This window comes from Callospermophilus lateralis, chromosome 14 (genome assembly GCF_048772815.1).
Source record: "Callospermophilus lateralis isolate mCalLat2 chromosome 14, mCalLat2.hap1, whole genome shotgun sequence".
NCBI classification, from domain to species: Eukaryota; Metazoa; Chordata; class Mammalia; order Rodentia; family Sciuridae; genus Callospermophilus; species Callospermophilus lateralis.
The window spans coordinates 20,026,642-20,041,600 of NC_135318.1; the positions used below are offsets into that span (position 1 = coordinate 20,026,642).

General features: G+C 43.8%; 1 protein-coding gene across 4 annotated transcripts in view; it reads left to right on the forward strand.

The window, feature by feature from the left end:
• The first annotated feature begins 777 nt into the window (after positions 1-777).
• Dpysl5 (dihydropyrimidinase like 5) overlaps positions 778-14,959 on the forward strand; it is an 83,432-nt gene continuing 69,250 nt past the window's right edge. Inside the window, exon 1 of one of the 4 annotated variants that reach the window (XM_076833440.2) lies at positions 778-1,085. The gene's annotated coding sequence lies outside the window, so the exon portion shown is untranslated. Of the gene's footprint in view, positions 1,086-2,481; positions 2,511-14,959 lie in introns of those variants that run through there. The other 3 variants (XM_076833438.2, XM_076833441.2, XM_077105194.1) reach the window with 3 other exon arrangements.

A 14,959-nucleotide genomic window follows, 5' to 3' on the forward strand; every position in this document is an offset into this window, starting at 1 on the left:
TAACTAGAGAAAATAACGCAGATGTACAGCAAAGGCTTGAGTCGGGATAACGAAGTGAGGAACGGGGTGATGATCCTCCTACTCCTTTTATAAATTGTTTTTATTAAATGATGCGTGTAAAACGTGAAGAAAAAGGTGAAGCGGATGGAAATTGGGTTACAAAATATTTCCAGAAGTTTCACCATCCCTTGAAAGGAGATGCCAGAAATAGGACAGTCAGCCTGGGCCAGAAAGCTCTGGATGCGGAAACCCCAGCGCAGCGCTGGTCAAAATCGTCGCCGTCCGAAAATGAACTCTACCAGACCTCAGCTGGCCCCGCTTGGCGAGAAGAGTTTCCCTATAACGACTACCTAGCCCTCTGCAGCCAGCAATTCCGCCGGCGTCGCACCGGGTCCGGGCGCGAACTCGGAGGCCTCGGTGGGGCCCCACAGGAAGGGGCAGCTCCGCAACTGCCAGGGAGAAGCTGCAGCCTCATTGTTCCAGGCCCTCGGGTGGGGTCCTGCAGGGGGAGGGGAGGCAGTGTGTCCTCGGAACCCTCCCCCGTAGCCCTCCCAGGAGACCAGTGCATCAGCGCGTTCCAGCGCCCGGGCTTTGTGAAATGTTGCAAGTCACCATAGAAACCCAAAGGAACGCGGAGAAAGACGCGGGGGCGGGGGAGGGTCAGCCGGGTTCTCGGGCCGCGCCCTCTGTCCCCTCTCGGACCCCGGCTCTGCAGCAGGGTCTGTCGGGAGTTGTAGTCCCAAGGCGGCAGCCGCCGCGCCTTGCGCGGAGGGTGCGGGATGCCGCGGGTCCCAGTCTCCCCCTAACCTGCTAGCAAGAGGTGGGGAGCGCTGGGGAGGAGCCATCTGATCCGTGATTGGCCCAGGCCTCTCCCAGCCCCCACTCGCGTCCCCTCCCCCGCTCGCCACTTCGGAGTCCAGCGCCAAGCGCGCTAAGGCGGCCACCGAGCGAGCGCGCTTGCAGCCGCTGGCGCCCCAAGCACCGGCAGCTCCCGCGCCGCGGCGAGACCGGGAGACAGAACGATCAACCAACCATCTCAGCAGCATCACGGAGGAGTGGGTGAGGGCGGTGGGCACCGGGTAGAGGTGGGCATAGTCTCCCCAGGCTGGGACCTCCATCTCGCTCCCTCCCTGTTTTTCTCTGAGGTGCACAAAAGGGAGGGAATGGGGTGCGTCGAGGGGCCCAGCTGCCGGGGACGCGGCGGAAGGTTTGGAATTGGGGGCGGCCAGCCTGCTGAACGGGAGTGCTAGGCAGGTCCCCTTTGTACGCCCACAGGAGGATATCGTGCCTTGGCGCTTTATGTGTTCGTGGGATTTGCAAATAATTGGGGTGAGGAGGTGGCTGGGTGGAAGGGATTCGTGCTCCGCACACAGTAGGTGCCCTACCCTAGTTGATCCTCGTGCAGTGAATGGCTGGAAGACAAGGGGCGAGGGTGGTTTCTCCGATCGCCGGCCCGTCCTGCCGCGTTCCTGGATCGGCGCTGTCCCCGGTCCCCACCCACCATCCAGATACACACCCTCAGACCATCCCACTTTATGCCAAGCCTGTACCAGACTCCGCGGTCCGTTCCATCCGCCCGGTTAGCGAGTGGACGCCTGCAGAAGACTCCCGCTATCGCCTTTGAGGCACCTGCGGGAACCACAAAGGCCTATTGCCGCTACCCGACCCCTTCCCGGCGCGTATCTGCGTCCCTTCCTTGAGCCCTGAGCCAGAGCCCGACTCGCAATATCGATCCCGGCGGGCGAGGACCTCGACGCCCCGGGCTAGGGGAGGGGGCTAGAGTCTGAGCTGGAGAGGAGCCGGGAAGGGAAGAGACAGAGGCAAAGGCCTCGTTTTGAGCAAAGATGGGGAAGGCTGGAGAGTTGGGTGGGGACAGGTGCAGTCTGAGGAAGACTGCAGGGACCAGGATTTGAGAAGGGAACGGGATGGGGGGCGGTGAGGGAGGTTTGGAGGACAGAGGGAAGGAGCTCGGTGCAGGTGGCGCGGGGCGAGGCTGGTCGGATGAAGAATGAGAAGTGGAGGAGAGATACGGGAGGGTGGAGACCGCCTGGGTTTGAGGAGGGAAGCCCGGAGGGGGTTGGAGCCTAGAGCTCTGCGGGGGAGGGGTCTGCCTTAGGAAGGGGCGTCTTCCGGGGGGAGGGGCAGGCAGCTGAGAGGCGGGTCTCGGGCCTAAAGACCCTCAGTGCTGGGGAAGGGGCGCGGCGGCCCAAGTGGCCGGTTGGGCGTGGTCCTAGGACGGGGCAAGGGACCCAGGATGGCGGCTCTCGGACGGGTGTGAGGCTGTCCCCGCGAGGAGCTTTGTTTCCTAGCTTGGAACGTGCCCGTAGGGACTCAGGATTTTGTGATAATCTGCAGCGCCCCCGGCACGCCCTGTTCTCGCAGAGCTGAAGGGCTTTGCCGGGAGGCAAATGCTGCCAGGGAGGCGGTATGGGGGGCGTCTCCCGCCCCGGAGAACAATAGCCGACCCTGGTGTTCGCCCGACGTCGAAACAGGGCCCTCCCAGAATTTAGGTGTGCAATGTTCTGGTATGGAAAATGCTCGCGGAGAAACCTCAAGGCACGTGCTGTCTCGTTGGGGTTTGCGTTGGGGCCCTCGGCCCTGTGGAGAATTCCGCTTGGGAGTAGAGCGTCCCCACGCTGTGAGGCTGGGGCACAGTCGCCTCCCCAGCTTAGGGTGCCTTCAGGCTGAGGCGCCGCCGTCTGCCCCAAGCTGTTGACCAGCAGCTCAGACGTGCTGTGCTTAGCGGCGCGCAGCGGACGGTTGCAATGCAAGTCCCAGAGGCCAGAGGTCTCCTGGGTATAGAGTCTGCTCTCAAAAGTAGCTGGCTTTGTCTGACCAGATTGCCCGGGTCTAGGGACTGCTGTGCTTCCTAGGGGTAGTCATCAGGGCTGGTGTTAAAATTGGGGAGAAACAGGCTTGGGGATTACCCGCTAAGGGTGCGGCTCTTGGTTTTAGAGCCTACAACCGGGGGATCAGTGCTTTCATTTGCCGGTGACCACACCCAAGCCAGTGCGTTCTTTGCAGATTTCGCCTGTATTGTCTGCTGACCTAAGACTGAGATGGCTCTGCGATAGGTGGTGGCTGCTTGCCCATGGGAAAGCAGATGAACAGAGTGGAAACACAGAACAGGGATTCAGCTGAGCTTTAGGTGTACTTAGTCTTGCCAGCTATCTAAGCACCTTGCGTGTCAGAGCTGCAGAGCCTTGACATGTGAAATGTCAGTCAAACAGGATTCTGTTATGTAAGTTTTCTGTGATAATTGTTTAACTGGTAAGTTAAAGGTGAATCTTTAAAATAAAGTTAAATTGCCATTGGTTTAAAAAAGAAAAAGCAAAGTAGATGCATTATTGTTTCAAGAGTGGGGAAAACTTGTCTAAATAACAAAACAAAATAGAACAGATCGACGTCACTTACCTTTGCCATTAAGTTAATGGATGAACCTTATGGCTGTCTTATCATAGCCTTGAAACCTCAGGAATTTCTTTACTAACCTGGTTAGTAAAGTAAGGGACTGTGATATGACTGTTGGTTCTTGCCCAGTCCAGACAGTACTTATCCACATTAAGGTCTCTTGTCCAGGATCAGCAGTAGGTAGGTCTTGCTGCTTTTAAAAGATAGTGCTTTAAGGAGGTGCCTCCCAGAATTTACAAAATTGATCTGAGAGGATTAGCTGGAACATTGTTCATTGGATGTTTTTAGCTGTATTTTAGTTAAGAATGAAATACAAATGAATATACATGCATGCATTCATGTATACACTCATGTATGTTTGCACACTTGCATCCTAAGTGTGTAAAACTAGGAATCCCAATGTCGGAAAGTCAGAAATCTAAACATGTGGAGTTTTTCTTGTATTCTTGTGAAAGAAATGTTTTCATGTCATTGTCCGAAGAGAAAAGTTTCAAGAGGGACTGTTTTATAGGCTTATTCTTTGTGTAATAATTGAACAGATTTTCAGGAGGGTTTAATTATATGAAAGCATTCTGAAAAATCCAGTAGAAACCCATCCTCACAGAGGAGAGTCTAAGGATGAAGACTGCAGTATTTTTACAGAGAAGAGAGAGGGAAAGCAGCAGCATCTCTTCTGCTAAGGGCTGCTCCTGTGAAAACTTCTGGGACACAGAACCCAAAGAGGGGAAAGACAGGTGGCCCAGAGAAGGACTTTCTACCTCTAGGATTCTAGAGTGCCATTCTTAAACTCTTTGTCTTCCTGACTTTGGGGATCTTAGCTAAGTCTACACAAAGATGTTCATGGACCATGAAGCCCAAGCAGTTTTCAACATAATCTCTCCCAGATGAGAGGAGCCAGGATAGTTCCATGATTTTCAATGTGCTGCTACATGCTTCTATTTCTGGACGCAGTTGCACAGCAAGGTACATTTACAGTTTGGAGACTTAGAGTAGCCTTCACTTGTAGTACCTCCACCTGTCTCCATGCTCCTCCTGATGTGAGTATCTGAGAATATTCCCTACCTAATATCTCCTCTGATGCAGGATTCAGCTCAATCCTGCGTTAATGCCATAGAACTATGGACCAAAGGATATTGTAATTGTGGACAAATCTCTGGGACAAAAAGTAAACTGTTTTTACAAGTCTTTTTCTTTTAAATTAGGACTTAGAAAAATATTGAGAGCCAGTCGAGTTGGTATTATTAGACAAGAGTATCTGAGACCCAGTCTATCTTCCTGGTGTAAAAAATTATCACTTTCTGATAGAATCTGATCCTGTATATCCTTTTTTGTTTTCTGAGCTATAAAAAAATAATTTGAGGGACTGGGGTTGTGGCTTAGTAGTGGAGCGCTTGCCTAGCATGTGTGAGGCACTGGGTTCGATTCTCAGCACCACATATAAATAAATGAAATAAAGATTCACTAACAACTAAAAAATATTTTTAAAAAAGAAAATAATTTGAAAAGTAGTTCACAGGATCCTATAGGAGAACAATAATACAGAACATCTTTTGTCAATGTGAAATCCTATAGGAAGAAATTGGTGTAATAGGAGAGCAAATTAGAATAAATGTGTTTTATTATTTTTCAAGAAAGTGGATGTTTGATTTTATTGCACTGCTAGTGAATAAATGAGAAGTAATTTCAAAATGGCCTTGCCTTATGTTTTTTTGGATAAAGATGAAAGACTCAAATAGTAAAGTATGAATCTTTTATGAACTTTGATATTTATGTATAAAAATGGGCATAAATTATGTATTTCAACAAAAATTCATGAAGGAACCTGTTTATGATTTCTTCTATTTCAGTCTTGAGACTTGTTTAAAATAGGTTGACTTAACCATAGCACTGCCTGAGCTTGTCAAATGCTGCCATCAATCAAAGCTCAGTTTGTGCTTCCTCCCTTGTCTTTTGCTCTGTGGACCCCTCCTCACAATCCAGGCTCAGAGTGTACACAGAAGGGGAAACTAGACCTTGGGCCAGAAAGCCTGGGCTCAAATACACCTCTTTCACTTTCTGTCTGTCCTTAGGTGAGTTATTTGTCTATCAGGGACTCAATTTGGTCCTCTGCACAATGAGCATGGTTGGTGGGTGTAGCATCTACCTGGAGAGCCCTGACAGCATTTATTGATCATCTAATGAGTGATCAATAAATGTCAGCTATCATCATCATCACCATCATCATCATCCTGTCCCCCCAAAACATATGCCCACAAAAACAACACTTTAATTCCCCATTGAATTTTTCGGTCCTGGGGGTCAGGGCAGGTTGCTGTGATAGAATATCAACAGTGAGGACAGAAAGAATGATGAGGACCCCTTTTTGAAAACTCCACCCTTGCAAATAGTAGGAATAGCTCTGTGCTGGGTCTGTTCCTGGGTAACCCTGTTATACGCAGCTGCTTTGAGCAGCTGAGAACTTGGAGATTTAGGAATGTTCCAGAAGTGCTTTGACCCCAGCTTTGCCAGATTGTCCCTATGTGTGGGGTTAGTCTGATGTCTCACTCTGCCACCTGTGACTGGTGAGGGTCATGGTGCAAGGCTGTTCTGTTCTTGGAGGAGAAAGGAATGACTAGTTGATGGCAAATTATTAGAAATATAACATCTATAGTTTTCCAGCTAAGAAATATAGATGCTACATCTTTCACAAACACTTTCAAAATACCTTCTCTGTTCTGAGGGGTTTCTAATTCCTATGAGTTAGAAGGCTTTTATTATTCCCATCTTACAGATGAGGTAATGGAGGTAGAAGGGTCATCGAGGGAGGGAAATGGCAGAGCCAGAGCTCTAACACTGAAGCCTACTCAGGGTCGGTGTCAGTTTATCTTCCCCAGAAAAGCAGAAGCTATAGGGTTTGTGTGATGGAGGAGACTGGCATGTATGATATTTGGAGGACAGGCAGGCAGGAGCTGTTTCCATCTTAAACTAGAATTTCTTCTTTCTTAGGGACATCTTAACTTTTCACTTATTCGACTGATTGTATGAGGCTCACTCCAATCACTGAGGGAAGTTTCCTTTATGCTAATTGATTGTGGATGTTACCCACATCTACAAAATACCTTCTGGGCAACACTTAGATGAGTCTTTGATAACTGGGTACTACAGCCTAACCAAGTTGACACAAAAATACTAATCATCTCAAGTTCCATGCTTTTAAACACTACCCCAACCTGAGAACTTCAGTAGTTGGGTATTAGGTTTACAGTAAACTAAAGAATTTAGCAGTGGGTTATCAAATAGCAGTTCATCATGTTGAAAATAGAATTTGTACCTCTTTTCTCAGCCATGTAGTTTCTAACACAAAATATTGCTCAGAGTAGGTATCCAAAAGATAATATTGAAAGGATGACTGAATGATCTAGATATTATTTTTATGGGATTTTTCCAGCCATTGAGACCAATGGGTTCCCCCTTTAAATTTAAAATCATTTTGCCCTTGTGAATTTGAGGTTTTATGAATGACTAGATTCTCTTGAAAAAAGGAGCATTTCTGCATTCCAAATTGAGCCATGTCATTCCCCGCCCCCTGACATCTGTCCGTTTTCATTGGCTTGGCAGAATTTTTTGGGTCTCTCCGGCCTGGACTGCGTGTGAATGTGTGTCTCCCACACATTAGGAGTGCCCTCAATCACACTATCTTTGTGTCACGCCAGTGTCCATTCCAGGCTGCCCCTTTGTTGCTTTCAAATCTGCCATGGGCTCACTCTCATTTCTCAGGCCTGGGTCTTTATTCTCACTTCTTTGTCTGGTCCTGTCCTTCCCTTTGTCCTTCTGCAGAGCAAGACCTGCTATTGATGCAAAAGCTGTCTTCTTTCTCATTTTTACCACTTTGGATTTCCATCCTTGTGTATTGACGTACTCTTTCTGTTGTAAAACCAAAACACCACAGCTGATTTTAAAATTTCAGATCATTTTGGTCTTGTTTCCAACATCTGTGGAATCCTTGTAACCTTCGTGAAGTTACTTTGACTGATTTAAGCATACCACATTGCCAAGTGGCAATACACATACCTAAAATGCTGACTTTGGGGGAGAGAGAGATTGGCTGAGGGTATATTAAAATATGTATGTATATGTATTTAAAGTAAATATATGTATATATACATCTATAAATATGTATAGATTGATAGATAGATGATTTTTTCATTACTGGGGATTGAACCCAGAGGTACTCTATCACTGTGCCACATCCCCAGCCCTATCTATCTATCTATCTGATTATTGAACCCAGGGGTACTTTATCACTGAGCTACATCCCCAGGCCCCCCCCCATTTTTTCCCCTTTCTTTTTTTCTTTCTTTCTTTTTTTTTTTTTTTTGATACAGGGGCTTGCTAAGCTGCTTAGGACCTCACTAAGCTGCTTGGGACCTTGCTAAGTTGCTGAGGCTGGCCTCAAACTTTCAGTCCTCTTGTCTCAGCCTCCTGAATTGCTGAAGTTACAGGCCTGTGCCAACATTCCCAGCTTATTTTTTAATTTGAGAACAGAGTCTAAGTTGCCAAGGCTGGCCTCAAATTTGACCTCCCCCCTCAGTCTCCTGAGTCGCTGGGATTATAGGCATGTGCCACTGAGCCCTACTATAATCAACTATAAATAAATAAATTTAAATTTTAAAAATATGTGTATTTGGTGCTGAGGATCAAACCCAGGGTCTTGCATATGCTAGGCAAGCACTCTACCAATGAGTCACACCCCCAGCCCCAAAAATATGTTTCAAAACTTTTTAGTGAGGTATAACAGATACATAGAAAAGTATACAAATCATAAAAGCATATCTTGATGAATTTTTGCAAACTAAATATACCCGTGTAATCGGCCTCAAGTCAAGAAACAGAAGATTACAAGTACCCAAGGCCCCTGTGTCATCTCCCAGTGACTAATGTTTCCTTCAAGGTAGCTAACCACTATCCTGACTTCTTACAGAAGTAAGAATCAACTTTTCCTGTTTCCAGACTTTTTACAAAGAGAATCATAGGCACTCTTCCTGAGTGGCTTCTTTTGCTGTTTTGTTTGTGAGATTCCTCTTATTGTTACATTTAATTTGCTCATTTTCAATACAAAGCATTGCATTTTATAAACGTCCCACAGTTTATTATGTTGTTGACAGGTGTTGGGGTAGGGTTCCAGTTTGGGGGCTATTAAGAACATTGCTGTTATGAACGTTCCACTAGTAGGTGTCTTTGGTGAATATGTGTGTTTTCCTCTTGGGTCTATACTAAGTGGAATTGCTGAGTCAAAGTACACATGTTCTGTTTTAGTAGATTGTGCCCCCCCCCATCAGCCTCCAGCAACTCCCTACTCTTTACTGTGAATTTGACCATTTTCGTTTCCTCATGTGATTGACAACAGGCAGTATCTGCTGTTATGCTTTTCACTTAGCGAAGTGTCCTCCAGGTTCATCCATATTGTTGCAAATGACAGGATTTTTTCCCTTTTTAGAGGCTGAATAATATTCCATTGTACATGTCTGCCTCTTTTTCTTTCACCAGCCATCCACTTATGGATACTTAGTTTGCTTCCATATCCTGGCTGTTAAGAATAATGCTGTAGTGAACATGGGCATGCCGATACCTCTTCAAGATCTAATTATAACTCCTCTGGATATGTACTCGATGTGGGGTTGCTGGATCCTACAGTAGTTTTATTTGATTTTTAAAGGAACCTCTATTCCATGTTCCATAGTAGCTTCATTCCCACCAAGAGTTCCCTTTTCTCCACATCCTCACTGATCCTTTTTTCTCTCCTCTCTCTGACATGAGTGAGGTGATCTCTCTTTGTGCTTTTGATTCACACTTCACTAGTTAGTGAGGTTGAGAACCTCTTCTGTATCTTTTGGCCATTCTTTGAAGAAATGTCTATTCAAGTCTTTTATCCATTTTCAGCCAATGTTTATTTTTGCTATACATTAGTGTGTAACTTACATATTTTGACAATTTACTCTTTATTGAATATATGGTTTGCAAATATTTTCTCCTACTTTGTAGGTTGTCTTTTCATTTGATTATTTCCTTTGTAGAAGTTTTTTAGTTTGGTATAATTTCAAGTTGATTTTTATGTATGATGTAAGACAAGGGCCTAATTTCATGCTTTTTCATAATTTATTGAAGAAACTATCTTTTCCCCATTGTGTGTTCTTGATACCTTTGTCAAAGATCAGTTGATAGTATACATGTTGGTTTATTTCTGGGCTCTGTCCAGTTCCATTGGTCTGTAGGTCCCAGATTTTTTGCTGGTATCACATTGATTTGAATACTTTATAATGCATTTTGAAATTGGGAAATGTGAGTCTTCCTGCTTTTTTGTTCGCGATTCAAATTGCTTTGACTTTTCAGAGTCTTTCAGGTTTCATATGAATTTTGGGTTTTGTTTTTTTGTTTTTGTTTTTTCTATTTCTGTAAAAACTTCATTGAGATCTTGATCAGGATTCCATTGAGTCTTTAGATCACTGTTAGCAGTATAGACATTTTAACAATTGTAATTCTTCCAATCTATGAACAGGAAGTCTGTGCTTTCATTTTTTTTTTTTTTTAATCAGTGTTTTGTAGGTTTCACTGTACAAGTCTTTCAAAAGGGGGGCAGTGGTTTCAGAGGTCTCAGTCCAGGGTCCACCGACTGTATTGCTCTGGGCCCACATGAGGCAGAACATCATGGCAGAAGGGTAGCAGTGGAGGAAGATTGTTCAGCTTGTGATATCCAGGGAGCAGAGAGAGAAAGAAAGAATATTTCTCATTTTTTAATGGACTTCTGAAAAGACTTAAAACAGACATGATTCCTCCAATTGAATTATAATAGAAAGAATCTCTGCGACTAATGAAAAACCATAAAGATCAGGCACAGACACTTGAGCAGTAACCTTTAGATTGTGGATAGAAGGCAAAGCCAGTTCATCTCCATGACTGGTCTTCACTGTGTGGCCCAGGAAGCATGGCAGTGATAACTATGGCCAGTGTAGACATGGGCAGTGATTTAGGAGTAACTAGACAATGGCGGTAATGAAACATGTATCAAAGGAGTCTAACAAGGCAGTCATGAATTCAAAACTTGACTGTTTTCTTTCTTTTTTCTTTTTTTGGCTGTTTTTTTTTTTTTTTTCTTAGAAGATCTGTTCACATCCCAAGTTATTCCTGAGAAAGATTTTTTTTTTTTTTCTTAACATGAGCCCTGTTTGCTGTTGGTCCTCCTACAAGCAAATATGTAAAATCAGTTCATTGCTCTAAAGCCTAGACTTAATGATTAAACTCCGAACCCTGTAAGCACTTAGATATTTCATGTTATTTATATATAGGATTTAATTTTGTACACTAAAATGTATAAATCTAATATTCCAATATTTAATCAATTAACCGTTTACCAACCCAGCCAATGCAATTTTTGCTTGTTGCATTCAAATCCTTGTCCAAATGCTGATCTAATTCTTACAGAATTGTAAACACACTGGATTCTATTTCATATTCTCTTCTTTCAGAAATCTGACATTAGAAAATATTTTTGCTCATCTCTACCTAATTTACAGATGTAAGCTTTTAAATAGCTGTCTACCCTTCCATTGGAATGTACTGTCTTCTATTTAAACATTTACTTATTGATGGACATTTAAACTGTGTCTGATTTTTTATTATTTCAGAAAAAATAGCAGTGAAAATCCTTGTTCATTTCTCGTGACAATCACAGACATGATTTTACTACCCAGCTGATAATACTTTTTTTGTTGTTGTTTTTTTGAGACAGTGTCTCTCTAAATTGCCCAGACTAGCCTTAAATTTGTGCTCTTCATGCCCCTATTTCTCCAGTATCTGGGATTACAGGGATGCACCATCATGTCAGGCCCAGTAATATGTATGTTTGTTTGTACTGGTGACTGAACCCAGGGACACTTTACCACTGAGCTATATCCCCAGTCCTTTTTATTTTTTATTTTGAGACAGGGCCTCTCTAAGTTGTTGAGGCTGGCCTTAAACTTGCAGTTCTCTTGCTGCAACCTCCTGAGTCACTGGGATTACAAGTGTGTGCCACTGTACCCTGCCAATAATAAGGTTTTAAGAAAATACACATACATACATGCACACTCATAATGTGTTAAGGAATATATATCTTTCTTTATATTTGATACTTTTTTTTCTTTCTTTTTTCTTTTTATTTGTTCGTGTTAGATATACTTGATAGTAGAGTGTATTTTAACATATTACACATGTAGAATATAACTTATTCTAATTAACATCCCATTATTGTGGTTGTACATGGGGTGGAGTTACACTGGTTGTAACATATATGAACATAGGAAAGTTATGTCTGATTCATTCCACTGTCTTTCCTAATCCCATCCTCTCCCTTACATATATTTCCCCCCCATTTTTTCCCAAGGTCATATAGCTACCATATAGCAAATGGCAGTCATTTTTTCCCCCCTGATTCTTCTCAACAGATTAATCTTTAAATAATCCGATTATTTTTCCTTCCCTTTCTCCCTGCAGTTTCTCATCTCCTGCTTTTATATGCCTGATTTAGTTTTTAAAAATGAATTCATTTTTAAATTTCTATTATTTGAAAATGACTTTTCATTCATCACTCTGTTCCCCCTCCCCTTGCCTGATACAATAAACACTATAATAGTGGTTTCCAGAACAAGGCATCTCTCTCTTTCTCTTCAGATAAGCAGTTTAGGGAATTTTCTTCCAAACTGAGCAGAAACTACTTCTTCCTTGAAGACTCCATCATTACCTCCTCCCTGGCTCTCACTGGGACGGTCCCTGGAGATGGCAGCTGTCTGCCTGCCTTTGGCCCTGGTCAGGGTAGAGGTGACTGCATCAGGACTTGAGCAAGACACGAGAAGGTTGTGGGGCACTGCCCACCTGTGTGGCCAAGGAGGCAGAGCTGATAGCAAATTCCAAAGAGGGGCTGCTAAATATTAAGTCATTCTTACTCTCTTAAGCATCTTTGCCCTACAGCTCCCAATGCCCCTGTGAGAAGGGAGAAGGGCTTAGTCTGCAAATACACACACACACGCCATTCTCTTAGCCAGACTCAGCCAGCCTCATCGGTAAGAAGCCCTGTGGCTTTGGAACTAAGCAGGTCAGTGGTTGGATTGTCATCTCCACCAGGATGGGAACTGTATACATCCCTTCTCCAAAAAAGTGTCCTAGCTGATACTGTGACTAATATAAGTGATTGGGTAGAGTCAGAATATATAATTTTTAAAATTGCTTTGATGGATTTGCATATCTAGACATATATAAATGAAATCATGTATGTATGTGGTGTTTTATGACTGTTAAAGCCTCGTGTTTTAATCTTTAAAAAAATAATGCAATGTCTAGTTCACAATATGCTCTTTTTGCTTTAATTTAAAGATATAAAGTAGTTTGGAAATTACATACAGTTAAATGGTTAGCCCCACCAGCATGCTCTGGGAAGAAATGCCCTTTTGTCCTTAAGGTCTCAACTCATGCCACACTTTTGGACCCCTATCTGAAAGAAGCAGACATAGACGATTCTGATGACATCTAGATGGCTTTCCATCCAGAGCAGGTGCAAATCTCAGAGTAGAATTATTTGAATAGATGATGGGGAAGAAAGCTGACATTCTCTGAGCATCTGCCAATCTCAGGCCCATCAGAGTACCCTGGAAAGGAAAGATAGATAGGAGCCCCAACCATTAAGGAGGCTCAGCTGCCTCCTGTCTGGAGACTGTGCAGTGGGCAGTGAAGAGGCAGAGTGTAGCTAATGTGGGGCAGGGTCCATGGGGCTGCAGGCGAGAGAACCATCCTAGCCATTGGGATCCAGCCAAGGTCTTCACAACCAGGTGTGTGGGTGGGATTTGGGGGACAAGATGCCAGACAGAGGGATGGGTATGAAGCTGCAGGGCAGGTTCCAAGGACCCGAAAGGATTGGCTTGGAAGGTCTGTGGAGGAAGAGGAGCAGAAGCAGAGGGAAAGATACCCAACGCAGCTGGGGCAACTAAGCATGTTGCTACTCTCCAATTTCATCTCTTCCTGCCTCTTTCTAGTTGGAGTCTGTGTGCTACAGGGAGTACAAGGCTGGGACCCAAGGAAGGGGCCCAGGAGGGTGGAAAATTAGCAGAACCTGGCTTTATCTGTATTAATTAACTCAAACCCATGTTGTCCTGAGCTTCCAGACCACGCTCAGAAATTTTTCTTTGCTAATTAAAATCAGTGACAAGCTTGAAAAATATAGATTCGTTTCTATGTGTGTATAAGAAAATTGTATGCATGAATGCAACTGTTTTTCTCCTTTGAACTTGTATTAAATTAACATCTTTTGTTCCTCCTTCCTCTGGGAACTTTTGTGCATGCTCCAAATAGCCAACAAAAATACATAAAATATGGTCTTTCCTCCTAACTGTAGAGTCCTGTTCCCAGTTAAGATGTGGAGGTAGGGTTTTATGTTTGTTTTTAGGTTTAGGGTGAGCTTGTAATAATTGGAGCATATTAAATATTATATAAAAATTATATTGCAATGGGTGTGGCCCATGAGAAAGACACTATGGGTGAAGAGAGAGTCAAGAGCTGGAAAAAACAGCTCATAGGTTCTCCTGCTGTGTTTTCACTCTTCAGTTAGCAATCAATGAATCAAACATGTACAGAGACCTGCGCCAAGACATCGATAGTACACTGTCCTTGCCCCCTCAAGCAGTCACAGGCTGAAATGCTAATGGCCTTGAGATTCCTGAAGGCCAGGACCCTGTAGTACTTGTTTTGAACCTCAGCATCCAGGATAGCGAGAGGTACCTGCCAGGGGTTTATAGGCATGGTAAATGAGGGGACACAGGGTTGGCCAGATGAGGGAATAAATGCCCTCTGAACTACAGAGCTTCCAAGGTGATAAAGCAGTGCAGGAGAATGTCTAGGAGTTAGACCTACATTTAGACCTTGTCTTGCCACACTTACCAGTAACCTGTGAGACACAGGCAGGTTACCTAACCTTTCTGAGACCCGTAGACCTCCTTCATTATAGTGTTGCCATAAGGATTAGAGAAAAAGTACTGTGGTATCCATGTCTGCCAATTGTGCATCCTCAGATTTAATCAACCATGGATAGAAAATACTTGGGAAAAAAATTTTGTACTGAACAGATACATGCTTTTTTTTTGGTCATTATTTCCTAAACAATATAGTATAACAACTATTTACATAGCATATACTTTGGATTGGATATTAAAAGTTATCTAGAGATGATTTATTAAAGTATGCAGAAGAAAAATAAAGTATGCAGGAGGATATATATATATATATATATATATATATATATATATATATAATGCAAATAGATGTTTGAACTTCCACAGATTTTGGTGTCATGCAGAGAGGGGTGTCCTGGAGCCAACCTGTGGATATAGAGGGACAGCTGTGTATAAAACTTCTGTTCCTAATCATGGCACACAATAAGGCTCAGTGAATTTGATAAGCCTTAAAGAATGAGTAGATTGTTTTTGCCTCAATGAAAATCATTTCATTGCTTTTTTCTTCTGACTTTATTAACAATACATATCCACTG